At 32.4% G+C, this 14,964-nt stretch overlaps 1 long non-coding RNA gene across 1 annotated transcript; it reads right to left on the bottom strand.

Moving 5' to 3' along the window:
* Nucleotides 1-2,014: 2,014 nt before the first annotated feature.
* Nucleotides 2,015-5,526, bottom strand: LOC149803035 (uncharacterized). The gene is made up of 3 exons (XR_016419945.1): nucleotides 5,001-5,526; nucleotides 4,217-4,361; nucleotides 2,015-2,432 (listed from the first exon to the last, which is right to left on the bottom strand). It is a non-coding gene; the product is annotated as an uncharacterized LOC149803035 (long non-coding RNA).
* Between the last annotated feature and the right edge of the window lie 9,438 nt (nucleotides 5,527-14,964).

Below are 14,964 nucleotides of genomic sequence, written 5' to 3'. Positions count from 1 at the left end.
CATGTACACATATAACTATATTTAAGTAAGTAAACACATAGACTAAAAATCAAATTTCAGTAAGTCTCAGTAACTTCAGATTCCTAAAATTACAGATCATTACAATCAAAAATATATTTGGTCTCCTGAAAAGTTGCAAGAAATTGAAATCGAGGTTATATAATTACAAGTCTAATAATAGGACCATTTTAAATGTTTGGGAGAAACTTATCGAATAGCCTAGAAGATAAACAATTAAATCCTTTTAAAATAATTCATTACTTGTTGAAGTCGTGTGATACCCATCAAGTAATCACATTTGCCTCCTAGTGAATGACACACTGACAACAGATGTATCCCTCATCTGTGGAAGACCAGATCTTAAAGTCTTTGCTTGTTATCAATTTGCACATAGAGTGGAACCAAGAATCACATACCTGAATCAAAATGTATAGATGCAAACTGCCGGCAGTCCCAAATTGAAATGGGTAAACTATTAACGTTTATATGTATGTAAAATAATAATAATAATAATAATAATAATAATAATAATAACTTTATTTTATGATGCTAATACAATTAGTTCTAGGAAGGTGGTGGGTGTATCTAATTTAGATATATCAGATGGTTTAAGATTTGACATAAACATAAAAAAGTAATTTGTGATGTGGGCTCTTAAAAGAATCGAGCATGTTGAAAATAATATACATAATATAGATATACAGCAAGAATAAATGAGAAGATAGATAATCTTTTCTTGTAATATTTCCAGCAGATAATTTTGAAAGTTTAAATGTAATACTCTATGAGAAATATAAAATATGATTTATTTAATGGCCTGATTAAAAACAACAACAATAGTTCTAGGGAGCATATTACCGACATCATTTAAAAAAAGCTTGAGTCATTGCAACATGAATGATTTGCTTATCATGTATCATCTGACAATAAAGTTGCTAAGATGTATGATTACCATTACGAGAGAGAGAGAGAGAGAGAGAGAGAGAGAGAACATGTATTATTGAGGTAATGGAATTCATCACCCAAAATGTTATTATGACATTCAGTACATTTTCTTCTTTTAAATTGATTTTACTACATTACATTGACCATTTTCAAGATACATACCGGTATACAATCGGCAACAAATAACATCGAAAAAATTGGTCAAATTTTCTTATCAAAGACTCAGTTATAAGACGGAAAGATAGAATGCTAATTTAAAGACCAAAAATCATCACTTTGTGATCAGTGACATACAATAATTAATCCGATAATAAAGCTAATGATAAAATAAAAGTAATACTGAAAAACATCTACTTTACCAAGTTTAACTGAATTTAAGAAATATACTGTTATTAATTATCTTTTACATGTGATGTTGTTAACATTACACAAACAGGACATATATACGCTTGGGAACATATTATTTATAATTCTAATCGCTTCTTTCATCTTTCCTTTTCACATTAGAAAGCATATTATTGAAGCACTGTGTTTATTATAAATGGCAACAACTGATACATTTTATTGGCAATTATGTATTTTATGTAGATGATGTTTAATGTTAAACACAGATAACAGGAGGTTATGAATGATTGTACAGACAGCTCAAAGAATTTGCAGGGATAATATAATAATAATGATATATATTAAAGATCGTTAAATGGAAACTAAACAATATATAAGCAGTTCAAAAGATGACATCCCACACCAAAACTGCCTACCCTTCTGCACATGAGATTCTCACGTGAGATCTAACTCAAGTTAGTCTCATGTGCAATTTAACATGCAAATTAGGTAGAACTCACGTGAGCAAATAGATTCTAATAAGAAAATCACATGTGCAGGAATTGTTAACAAAAGCAATATATTGCTCACGTAAGCCACACCTTGCTCACATGAGCCACACCTCGCTCACGTGAGCAAGATCTGCTCACGCGAGCCACACCTCGCTCATGTGAGCAAGATTTTGCTCACGTGAGCAGCATCTTGCTCACATGAGCAAAAACAACAAAAAACAACTATAATATTTAGTTTTTATTGAATACAAGAATTAAACAGAGTAAGATCAATATTCAAATCTAGTAATCATAAGCATATAATTTGAGTTCGATTAGTGATCTTTTAATAAGGTAAGACAACTAGAGTATGTATGTATGTATGTATGTATGTACCTGTTATATTAATACATCACATTTATTCTAAACACTTTAAGGTCATAATGAAAGATACTGCTGGAAATTTGCTTCACATGAAGACCATTCTTCACTGTTCCAGAAAATTTGAAGCAAACAAAACGTGTAATTGACATTCCTGCTTCTGAATTTCATTATTTGCCAGTCTGCAACAATATTTTCACTTGGAGATTGTTCTCTTTGAATCAATGCACTTCCTGTTGACCACTGAATTTAAGTTAGCAGGCTCAGTTTTGAACTGTTGAAAAATGAAACCTGAAATGGAAATGAAAAAGTTGGTAGAAGTTATTTTTCTTCTGATCACAGCATTTGAGACATTATGTAAGGTTGATTTTTAAAGATTTGTTTTACAAGGTAAAGGCAAAATACATAATTCTAGTTTGGATTAGCTGGCACTTTATCACACTGTGAAAATAGAAGCCAACTGTTTTCCCAAGGACACACTTACGCAGCCAACCCAGTCTGAAAATTCATCCTTTGGACTATGAGTCAAATAGCTCTACCAATAGAATTACCATAGTTCAGTAGCAAATATATAAACTGCACTGTTGATGAGATACCTGCAAGTCATGTTGCATATTCCAAATTTGACTACTTCTGAATAAAGATGCCAATGTGTACCCGGGTATTCTCCCATAGATAATAACCTGGGTAATAAAACGAACAATTGGGTACCCGTTAAAAAAAAAGTGTTCACAGGGGCTCATATGGTTGCTTACAATTTACTCGTCATACGTGGCCTGTATAATAATACAATCCTTTCTCAAGTGACCTATTTGAGAATCAACGCTGACATTTCAAGCCTGACCATCCTAACTTCATGCCTGTCCATGGTTCATGTGCCAATTTTCTCATGACTTAAAACACTCTTGTTTTCAGATCCTGGTGACATTATCTGGGTCAAATAAAATTAAGCACAATATGAATGTCTGGTTTAACTTAGCTACTGTAACATGCACTTCTTATACCACCATGTTAGGACAAAAAATGAATGAAATGGACAGCTATATAGACTGAAATATAAAGATAAAAAAAGTTTGCTACTTATTAACAGTTTTGAAAAAAACAAATAAAAATTAATGCATTTGTAACTTCTGCATGAATTTTACATCAAACAGTTCCAAGAAAACAGGTTCTTGAATGTGAAACCATTTGCCCTAGATTCATTCTATTACGATACTACGCACATAGCAGTCCAGCTTAAATAGAAAATAAATGGCACCAGATATCATTTTTAAAAAAAGAAGAAAAAAGAACAACAAAAATAACCCGGGATGTATCAATGCAACTGATGGATGTTATGTAACTGAAAAATGTTAGAGAAAAGAGATTTTGTTAAACTTAAAAACATGTTGCACAGGACCGTCATTATGGGATGAACCATGGCAGGTTGAGGATAATACAACAATCAACATTTATGGACTTTATGACGATTCGTGAAAGTTACTGTAGACATGTACACTAGTCGAAATGACTGTTATGCACAAATAATTTATCAATTTCTTTTGTGTCTATTCTCATCCATACTACTAATCCACATGAGTTCAGCTGATTTGTGACAAAAATTATAACTGCATATACATTTTTCATACAGTTTTCTGTAATAATGGCATGTAATTTATACTCGTTGTGCTCAGATTATGATTTTTGCCACTTATATCAGTAATAATTATGCTTACAGCTCTTTTTGGGATTGGAACATGTGAACCTACAACAAAGCAGTTCAGCTTCACATTTAATACAATTTCCTTTTGATTGTATACTCTGGTAACCAAGCGTTAGGAATGATGGGTACACATTAGAAATTTCCAAAAAATTGACATCTCTACTTCTGGAACAGTCCTCTGGAAGATTTCTCCAAAACTTTTAGGATACATTTTTCCAAAATATGTACATTTGCAATATATAAAGAAATTCAAAATCTGGTTTCCACTTTTTATATTTTAAAAAAAAATGTATTGGGGGTCAAATTTTCGAGTCTGAAATGTATATGTTATCATGTGTATTACATCAAAAGATTTGAAGCGTCTTATACATACCCTTTACTGGAGTTGGAATTTCCTCTAGCATGGCAATGGGGTTTTGTCTGACTTCTTCCTGTTGCTGTCAATGTTTTGCACTTCTTTTAAATGATTGCTAACTTTGTTGTGTTCATTAAATTTTGTGACCTTCATCAAATTTAATCTGTAAAAAGATAACAATTAGTATAATTGATCCTTTTAAATCTATGCAGAACAGAAAGAATGCACTGAAATGAGAAAACGATTTGGTTGGCAAAAGAGTCCTAGTCTATAAGTGTATATAAGCATTAAGAAAAGCTGTAATCCTTATCCAATTAAATCTCTATTTTAAATTTACCAATCAAAATATTTGACAGACAGGGCAAATGTCTTTAGGAATAAAATCATGAATCAAGCTACTGCATTTGGTTCTCAATCGTGTATGCTTATCTTGATCCACCCAATCAGCAATAAAATAATACGAAGAACATTTATGTTTGTACATATTGTTTCAATCGGTAACGCAAGTGCTCCTCACTGAGGCGCCCGCATTATTATTGGGGGTGGGGGTAAGAGCCAGACATGGTTGCACAGTTGAATTGTGGAAGGCTTAAATATTCGATGATAGTGTGGTGTAGATATCATTTTTAGAAACAGGAGGTTGAATTATTATCTTTAAGTAAAATCTGAAACAAACCCTTGGCTCAATTTTAAACGACCATGCGAATTTATGCTTATGCTTATAATGTCGATGATTCAGGCTATCCACTTTGATTATTCTGTATGCGAAAATTGTAAAAAGAAATGAGAAATAGTAACTTACCTCTTTCTCGGCAAAGAACCAGTCTTTCATAATCTTTGAATCTTCCCTAACAGCACGTCGACGTCTTCTGTTTCGTACTGGACATTAACATCAGTACCGACGTGGACATCTTTAGATGTTGGTGTTTTTTTCTATATTTTAATAATGTCCACACTCTTGCTGTCAGAATGTCTTAAGAACAAACATGTTGCAGGAGAATATTAAATAACTTTCTTCATAAACAGCGTGGCCCTTGCTAAGAGAACATGGCCCGCGCGTAAATTTCTGTCTGTTCGGTTTAAAAGTGCTATTCTACATGTACACTGTAGGTCAACATCCAGCATCTGTCGAGTTTATCTGAGGCGCCATAAAGGGTAAATTATTAGTAAACACGTTGTTGTACGCATAGGGGCTTGTATCATTGATTACAATATAAAAGTCAGTCATACATTTAGCATAAAAATAATACTTTTATTATTTTATACTATTGTATGACTGACATTTAAATTGTAGGCAACGATGCGAGCCCTTCTGGTTTTACACTCCTTTGTACACATGTACTCGGGTATTTCTTAATGTTATATTTTATATATCAAATAAATGCTATTTTATCATCTGATGTTTCATAAAAGCTGAGCTATAAGTGAATTCATATCATTAATAAGTTAATTAATATAGACCAAGTTAATTTTGATGTTTTTACAGTAGCTTGTGCCGAGCCATGCCCCATAGGACACTCTAATGGTTCTAACAAGCCGATTCTTCCACCGTGTACTCTGATAACCTGGGTCACAGAAAAGTTAACGGAAACGTCAGTGATTTGTTTTGTGATTATTTCAATAGGAAATTTCTTTTATAAACTTTGAAATGACACGATCAGAACATTTAAATGGCTGCAAATAAGCAAAATTTTCCATTGCCAAGAATATACACGTGTAAAACAGTGCGAAACAGCTACACAACCAAACACGACTGGATTAGGCAGTTTCTTACGGATTTATTAAATTTTATGTACAGTACATGTTTTTTTATACTGATAATGTACATATGCATAGAAAACGGGGTTGGGGTGAAACCTCGATAATAATTTGTCTAATACGTAGCCTGTTCGACTGTTCAGTTGGCGTTTGAATTTTGGCGGACACTAGACAAAATGTTTAATGTTACCCCGCGTATTTCTTTGATGCCAGACATTCAACGTCGGTGGACAATGTTTTATTAAACACGTTAATATTATTAATCCATTATGGTTTCTGCGTGGATTAAACATAGGCCGTTTTATAGAATATGGGGAGGGGGGCGTCAAGCGTACGTACGCGGGGGGGGGGGGGGCGTAAAAAAAGTATGCATGCGTTGGGGGGGGGGTCAAGCTTTGCCAGATTTTTGCGTACGTACTAAATGGATGACCCCAAAGCCGAATTACACAATTCAGTAAGTATAAGATTGTATTGACTTTTTGTGCGAATGTTAGGCATGGAAGAAAATGACGTAGTTTATGTAATTCTCTAATTTTTCTGGAAAATGACTTGAGAGTTTATTAGGCCAAAAGGACTGTGCATCAGTGTTTATTTTTTTTCCAGATATGTGGCTATGTATTTGTTTTACAGTTTTATAGTGGGGTTTTAGAAGTTTGTGAATAAATGAGTTGCATCATATTGTTTATGGAACATAGGATTCATTTTAGGGCAAAAGTTTTATTTCCTTTTTATATTTGTAAACCGTGTATTTTGGGGAGAGAAACATTTAACCTTTTTACGGATTACTTTATTAAACATTAACCACGATCAGTATGCTAGTTATTAACTCTATTCTTTGACAGATGTTAAAGTTTAATGGGTAGTCTGGTTATACGAGACCTTAATTCTGAATTGTTTCATTTTATGAACAGTGAAATGAACCTTAATATGTTCAAATACAAGGAGCCTGTTGGGTCAAAATAAGATTAAAACTCACTGTGAGAAAATAAGTTGAAGATGTTTTAAAATTTAAAAAATACAACAAAGCAACATGAACAAGTGCAAAGTAGAAATGATGTCTATTTGACAATAATGGAGATGCTTGACATTCAACATTTACACAAAATATTTAAGTCCAAATTGCTCATGTGATAACTCACATGAGAAAATCCAACTTTGAATAAATTTGAAATAAGTGTTTAATCAGAATCAAAGTCCAAGTTTCTCACGTGATAACTCACGTGAGAAATTAGAACTCTGCTTTATTTTCAGACATGGTTGTATGTAATGGAAAAGAATGTTTTCTAAGTTCTACTTTCTCATGTGAAAATTTAGATTCTCACGTGAGCAAAATCTGCTCACGTGAGAATCAGGTTAGTTTTTCCTTGGCTCACAAGATCTAACAAACTGCACACATGAGCCTGCAAAATCTACCCAATTTGCATACATTTGTAACAAGGTTCTCATGTGCAGCTTATGAGCAGCTCATGTGAACTGGTGAGATTTTTCTCCTCACATAAATGACAGCCTGACTCGCAAGCTTTCTTACAGTCACTGCAAGGAAACTGTTTCTTGATCTTACCTTTTACCATTCTGATAATATCCAAGATATCACAAACACCCACAAAACTGAAAATTTTAACATGGTGAATAGAAAACTGTTTTTTGGTTTGACTGCAACCTTCTTATATAAGGAATATATGTCTATGGGAGCCTTCTCATTCTTATTCATCTTGATGCCAATTATTTACATTAAAAATCACTGTTTCAACATTAGCGAAAGTTGGTAACAAGCACTATTGTTCATATATCAATTCAAGTCTGTAACAAATAATATTGTTGATACATGTATTCAATTCTGTTATTGTTCATTGACCATTACATCTCACAGTGTGTCATTAAACGATAATTATGTTAGGCCCTACATGACACTGCCTGCTCAACTTACTGGATACTATACTAGTTTTAGGTGTTTATGCAATTGAAATATATACTAGTTTTAGGTGTTTATGCAATTGAAATATTTCAGCCATTAGTCCTACAATAGAAATCAGTTAACTACTTTTTTATATAAAAATTTGAAAAAATGAACACTTAAATGGAGTCTCTTAAATGAAGACAGAAATAAAATGATAAATTTATTAAGTTCCATAGCTATGCAACTCTATGTTATTATTTGATAACATAGATTAGTATATACCGTTCACAAATGCCAACATATAAATTTTGTTTTATTATACATATTTGATTCACCCCAGAAGATCACATGTGTGTATACAGAGCAAAAGGATTGGACGTAAGTTTTTCAGCTTATACCAGTTTTACTCCATTATAAGCAAAATTAATGAACACACATGCTGAGGTCTCAAAAAAAGTCAAGACAGTTGACATACATACATAGAATTATATGAGAGGGATGAAATTAGGATAAAGTCAGAGGGATAGTGATTCATGAGGTCTGGAATGTAAAATTGTAAATAACAATCGTGATGGAACAAAAATAATAATCAGTTTCTGCATATAAATCTTATAAAACAAGTTCCAGTAATTTACTCCATTCCTGTAATTTCTCTTACATTATAGTATTTTCGTCTCCATTACTGTCCATTACTGTCCATTACAGCCAATTACTCTCCATTACTGTCCATTACTGTACGTTACTGTACATTACTGTGTTTAGGGAGACCGTTATAAGATATACCTCCCACGGCAAAAAAAAAATATGCCTTATAGATGGTGGCCTTGTGAGAAAACAAAATGGGTAAAATATACTACTGTATTGTAGAGTTATTTATGGTGCCCTTTTAAAATGTGTTTTTATTAGAGGGTCTAAAATATGGGATTACTGTGTATGTATGTATGTATGTATGCATGTATGTTGTTGTGGGGTTTAACAACATTTTTCAGCACACGATAGGCTATACGTGGCGGCCAGTATTAATGGTGGAGGAAGAACCCGGGAAAACACCAGAAAGAACCACCGACCCACGAGAAGCTACTGGCAAGCTTTCTCACATACCCACATTGGCTGAATCCTAGACTCGAACCGCCGCAGACAGAGGTGAGATGGCAGTGATCCGTAAGGAAGAGTGCTTTAGACCACTCGGCCACTCGGGGCCCCATGTATGTATGTATGGATGGATGGATGGATGGATGGGTGGGGGTGTGTGTGTACATGCATGCATGTGTATGTATGTATGTATGTATGTATGTATGTATGTATGTATGTATATTAAATGGTATGTCAGCACATTCCTTGCTATATATTGCCAATTGATGATAAGTTCCAAATATGTAAGCATCAAAATTGCAAAAAATCTTGGGAAGATGAATCTTTCCTGAGAAAGGTAAACATGCATTCCTACAGGTTCTTTCCAAATAAATGTAAACATGCAGTCCTATAGGTTCTTTCCAGGTAAATGTAAACATGCAGTCAGACAGGGCCATTCCAAATAAATTTAAACATGCAGTTCTACGGGACCTTTCCAGATAAATATAAAAATGCAGTGCTACAGGCCCTTTCCAGATAAATGTAACATGGTGTAATACAGGATAAACCAGCTGGAGATAATTTAGATAACTGAATGACAGCGATAATGTAGGGCAAAACATTCCGTAATGAATAGTGATATTTTTTTAATGTTATTTTTTCCAGTATACTGAAAGGTCTTGCACACTTAAAATGACTCCAACTTTAAAGAAGCAATAGTTGCTTCATGACCAAATCCTCGAAAAGATGTCACAAAATCAAAACATTCTAGAAAGATGTCACAAAATCAAAACATTCTAGAAAGATGTCAATAAATCAAAACATTCTAGAAAGATGTAGCTAAATCAAAACATTCTAGAAAGATGTCACAAAATCAAAACATTCTAGAAAGATGTCAATAAATCAAAACATTCTAGAAAGATGTCACAAAATCAAAACATTCTAGAAAGATGTCAATAAATCAAAACATTCTAGAAAGATGTCAATAAATCAAAACATTCTAGAAAGATGTCAATAAATCAAAACATTCTAGAAAGATGTCACAAAATCAAAACATTCTAGAAAGATGTCAATAAATCAAACATTCTAGAAAGATGTCAATAAATCAAAACATTCTAGAAAGATGTCAATAAATCAAAACATTCTAGAAAGATGTCAATAAATCAAAACATTCTAGAAAGATGTCACAAAATCAAAACATTCTAGAAAGATGTCACAAAATCAAAACATTCTAGAAAGATGTCAATAAATCTAAACAGTTTAGAAAGATGTCAATAAATCAAAACATTCTAGAAAGATGTCACAAAATCAAAACATTCTAGAAAGATGCCACAAAATCAAAACATTCTAGAAAGATGTCACAAAATCAAAACATTTCTAGAAAGATGTCACAAAATCAAAACATTCTAGAAAGATGTCACAAAATCAAAACATTTCTAGAAAGATGTCACAAAATCTAAACATTTCTAGAAAGATGTCACAAAATCAAAACATTCTAGAAAGATGTCACAAAATCAAAACATTTCTAGAAAGATGTCACAAAATCAAAACATTTCTAGAAAGATGTCACAAAATCAAAACATTTCTAGAAAGATGTCAATAAATCAAAACATTCTAGAAAGATGCAAATAAATCAAAACATTCTAGAAAGATGTCAATAAATCAAACATTCTAGAAAGATGTCAATAAATCAAAACATTCTAGAAAGATGTCAGTAAATCAAAACATTCTAGAAAGATGTCAATAAATCAAAACATTCTAGGAAGATGTAAATAAATCAAAACATTCTAGAAAGATGTCAATAAATCAAAACATTCTAGAAAGATGTCAATAAATCTAAACAGTCTAGAAAGATGTCAATAAATCAAAACATTCTAGAAAGATGTCAATAAATCAAAACATTCTAGAAAGATGTCAATAAATCAAAACATTCTAGAAAGATGTCAATAAATCAAAACATTCTAGAAAGATGTCAATAAATCAAAACATTCTAGAAAGATGTCAATAAATCAAAACATTCTAGAAAGATGTCAATAAATCAAAACATTCTAGAAAGATGTAAATAAATCAAAACATTCTAGAAAGATGTAAATAAATCAAAACATTCTAGAAAGATGTCAATAAATCAAAACATTCTAGAAAGATGTCACTAAATCAAGTAATTCTAGAAAGATGTCACAAAATCAAAACATTCTAGAAAAATGTCAATAAATCAAAACATTCTAGAAAGATGTCACTAAATCAAAACATTCTAGAAAGATGTCAATAAATCTAAACAGTCTAGAAAGATGTCAGTAAATCAAAACATTCTAGAAAGATGTAAATAAATCAAAACATTCTAGAAAAATGTCAATAAATCAAAACATTCTAGAAAGATGTCACTAAATCAAAACATTCTAGAAAGATGTCAATAAATCTAAACAGTCTAGAAAGATGTCAATAAATCAAAACATTCTAGAAATATGTAAATAAATCAAAACATTCTAGAAAAATGTCAATAAATCAAAACATTCTAGAAATATGTCACTAAATCAAAACATTCTAGAAAGATGTCAATAAATCTAAACAGTCTAGAAAGATGTCAATAAATCAAACCATTCTAGAAAGATGTAAATAAATCAAAACATTCTAGAAAGATGTAAATAAATCAAAACATTCTAGAAAGATGTCACTAAATCAAATAATTCTAGATGTCAATAAATCAAAACATTCTAGAAAGATGTCAATAAATCAGAACATTCTAGAAAGATGTCAATAAATCAAAATATTCTAGAAAGATGCCACTAAATCAAAACATTCTAGAAAGATGTCACTAAATCAAAACATTCTAGAAAGATGTCAATAAATCAAAACATTCAGAAAGATTAAATAAATCTAAACATTCTAGAAAGATGTCACTTAAAGATGTCACTAAACTAAGCATTTCAAAATGAGTGAATTCATAAATATTTGATCAGAATGAACAATATTTCAGTAAATCATTATATATAAATATTTTAACATTTTCTTGAGTTATATATTTCAATACATTCATGATATGATTACTGATTTGTATCATCCCTGATGGGTTAGGTACATTTATGATATGATTTGTATCATGTCTGATGGGTTAGGTACATTTATGATATGATTTGTATCATGCCTGATAGGTTAGGTACATTCATGTGATTACTGATTTGTATTATGCCTGATGGTTTAGGTACATTCATGTTATGATTACTGATTTGTATCATGCCTGATGGGTTAGGTACATTCATGGTATGATTACTGATTTGTATCATGTCTGATGGGTTAGGTACATTCATGGTATGATTACTGATTTATATCATGTCTGATAGGTAAGGTACATTCATATGATTACTGATTTGTAGCATGTCTGATGGGTTAGGTACATTCATGGTATGATTACTGATTTGTATCATGCCTGATGGGTTAGGTACATTCATGGTATGATTACTGATTTGTATCATGCCTGATGGGTTAGGTACATTCATGGTATGATTACTGATTTGTATCATGCCTGATGGGTTAGGTACATTCATGGTATGATTACTGATTTGTATCATGCCTGATGGGTTAGGTACATTAATGGTATGATTACTGATTTGTATCATGCCTGATGGGTTAGGTACATTCATGGTATGTTTACTGATTTATATCATGTCTGATAGGTAAGGTACATTCATATGATTACTGATTTGTATCATGCCTGATGGGTTAGGTACATTCATGGTATGATTACTGATTTATATCATGTCTGATAGGTAAGGTACATTCATATGATTACTGATTTGTAGCATGTCTGATGGGTTAGGTACATTCATGATATGATTACTGATTTGTATCATGTCTGATAGGTAAATTACATACATATGATTACTGATTTGTGTCATGTCTGAAAGGTATGGTACATTCATGACATAATGATTTGTATTATGTCTGATGGGTAAGGTACATTCATAGTGTTCATTCCATAAATGGAAAAAGTGGAGCCTGATGGCACATATTATGTCAAAAGTGGTGCCATTTAGAAACAAATGGGGGTTGAAAACACCCATATCTGTTTCTTGCTTATTCATGAAATTCAAACACATATCATTATCAAAGATACTTGTCATAATTTCTGCAATAACTATTATCATTACTGGAATAATAAGGTTTGAATATGTGAATAAGTTGTTTTATACTCAGACTACAGTATGGTTGTCTGCAATTTCCTTGCCCAATACATGATCATGGTCACACAGACATGCCAACCCTCCCTTTATTTTTTGTTGAGGGAGACTCCTTGAATTCAAACACACCTCCTGCACTCCCGCATTATTATTTTTTTTCCCAGGAAAAATTTGTTTTGTTTAACGAGAAATATTTTGGAAATTCCCCAGTGTGTAAGACCGGATGTGCGCAGAAGTTCTTTGAAAAGCATGCAAATTTGAATCCATATGTTTGGTGATCTCTTCTACAATGTCTAAAAGAAAGGAAGATTCAGATGAAGTTGGAAAATAAAAAAAATATAAAACTTCTTTCCAAGCTTCTTAAAGCCTGGAATTTTTATGCCTGATTTGTGGAAGTGATAAACATACAATATATGCAATTCATGTTTCATTGTTGCCAGTGGCAGGTGCGATGATTGTTGACGACATCTCCAGTCACGAAAGTAAGTTTTTAATCTTAATTTTTATTTGTATGGCCTTTATTTAATGCGCAAATTGTAATTTGAGTGCCAGCATAAAAATTATATCTCATTGGTATGGTACATTCATGACACGATTACTGATTTGAATCATGTCTGATAGGTAAGGTACATTCATATGGTTGATGATTTGAATAATGTCAAAGGTAAGGTACATTCATGACCTGCTTACTAATTTGAATCATATTTGAAGGGTAAGGTATGTTCATGAAATAATTACTGATTTGAATCATGTTTGATAGGTAATGTACATTTATGATACGATTACTGATTTGAATCAACTGTCTGAAAAGTAAGGTATATTCTAGGCTGATAAATCAGCCCCTCACTCATGATGATATTGACTGGCGATTTAGGGGCTGATATTGCCTATTCATCTTAAAACCTGAAAAGACTGACAGCCAATTTTGTCTGCATGCATTGGTGTGCTTTTTATACCCTTACCTGTAGTTCTCATGGCTGTGGAGGTACCATTGGCTGAAAGATTCTTTTAGTGATGTGCATTATATTTCCAGAGCAAATCCTGTGTTTGGCAACTTGTAAATCAATGTGGTACAACCCTCTGTAACGTGGACATTTTGAATTTTGTTCTAGTTATGGCTGTTGCCAAATACCATTAAGTATCTAAAGTGTACGCAGGTGTGTTCTAGAAAGATTTGCATGCAGCAAATTTGCACATTTCAATGAACAGGTAACATCAGACCCACATACTGTCCATCATTATCAACATAGATATGGGGGTTGATTTATCAGACTTGGTACATTCATGACATGATTACTGATTTGCATCATGTCTGATATGTAATGTACTTAAGACTGGGTTAGAGCTACGATACAGTGTTAAATGAGACATTTCAATGGGTATTACATTATATTTTGACTTGTTCACTTCAACAGTATACTCTATGCCTCCCATGTTACAATGAGGGAGTACTGTATCTTGGACTTCATTATAAGGTTGCCTTATGATAAGGTAGTATACTCTGTGCCTGCCATGGACAGTGTTATAATGAGGGAGTAATGTATCATATTTCATTATAAGGCAGTCTCACTATAAGGCAGTATACTCTATGCCTTCTATGGACAATGTTATAATGAGTGAGTACTGTATCATACTTTATTGTAAGGTGGTCTCACTATAAGGCAGCATAATCTGTTGGTCTCATGGACAGTGTTATAATGAGGGAGTACTGTACTTTTTAAACTTCACAGATATTGCACAAAATGACTGTGTCCCCTCTCAGTGAAGTTGATGCAGCCCTATATCAATCCCTTTCATCAGTCTATCTGACTGTCTGTCCATCAATATGTCTGCCAACAATTTCATATTTTTAACATAAATTTACT

The sequence above is a fragment of the Sinohyriopsis cumingii genome, chromosome 3 (genome assembly GCF_028554795.1).
Source record: "Sinohyriopsis cumingii isolate HCF-2022 chromosome 3, ASM2855479v2, whole genome shotgun sequence".
NCBI classification, from domain to species: Eukaryota; Metazoa; Mollusca; class Bivalvia; order Unionida; family Unionidae; genus Sinohyriopsis; species Sinohyriopsis cumingii.
The sequence above is the reverse complement of the archived record's forward strand: the minus strand, read 5'-3'. Positions and strand labels throughout refer to the sequence as shown.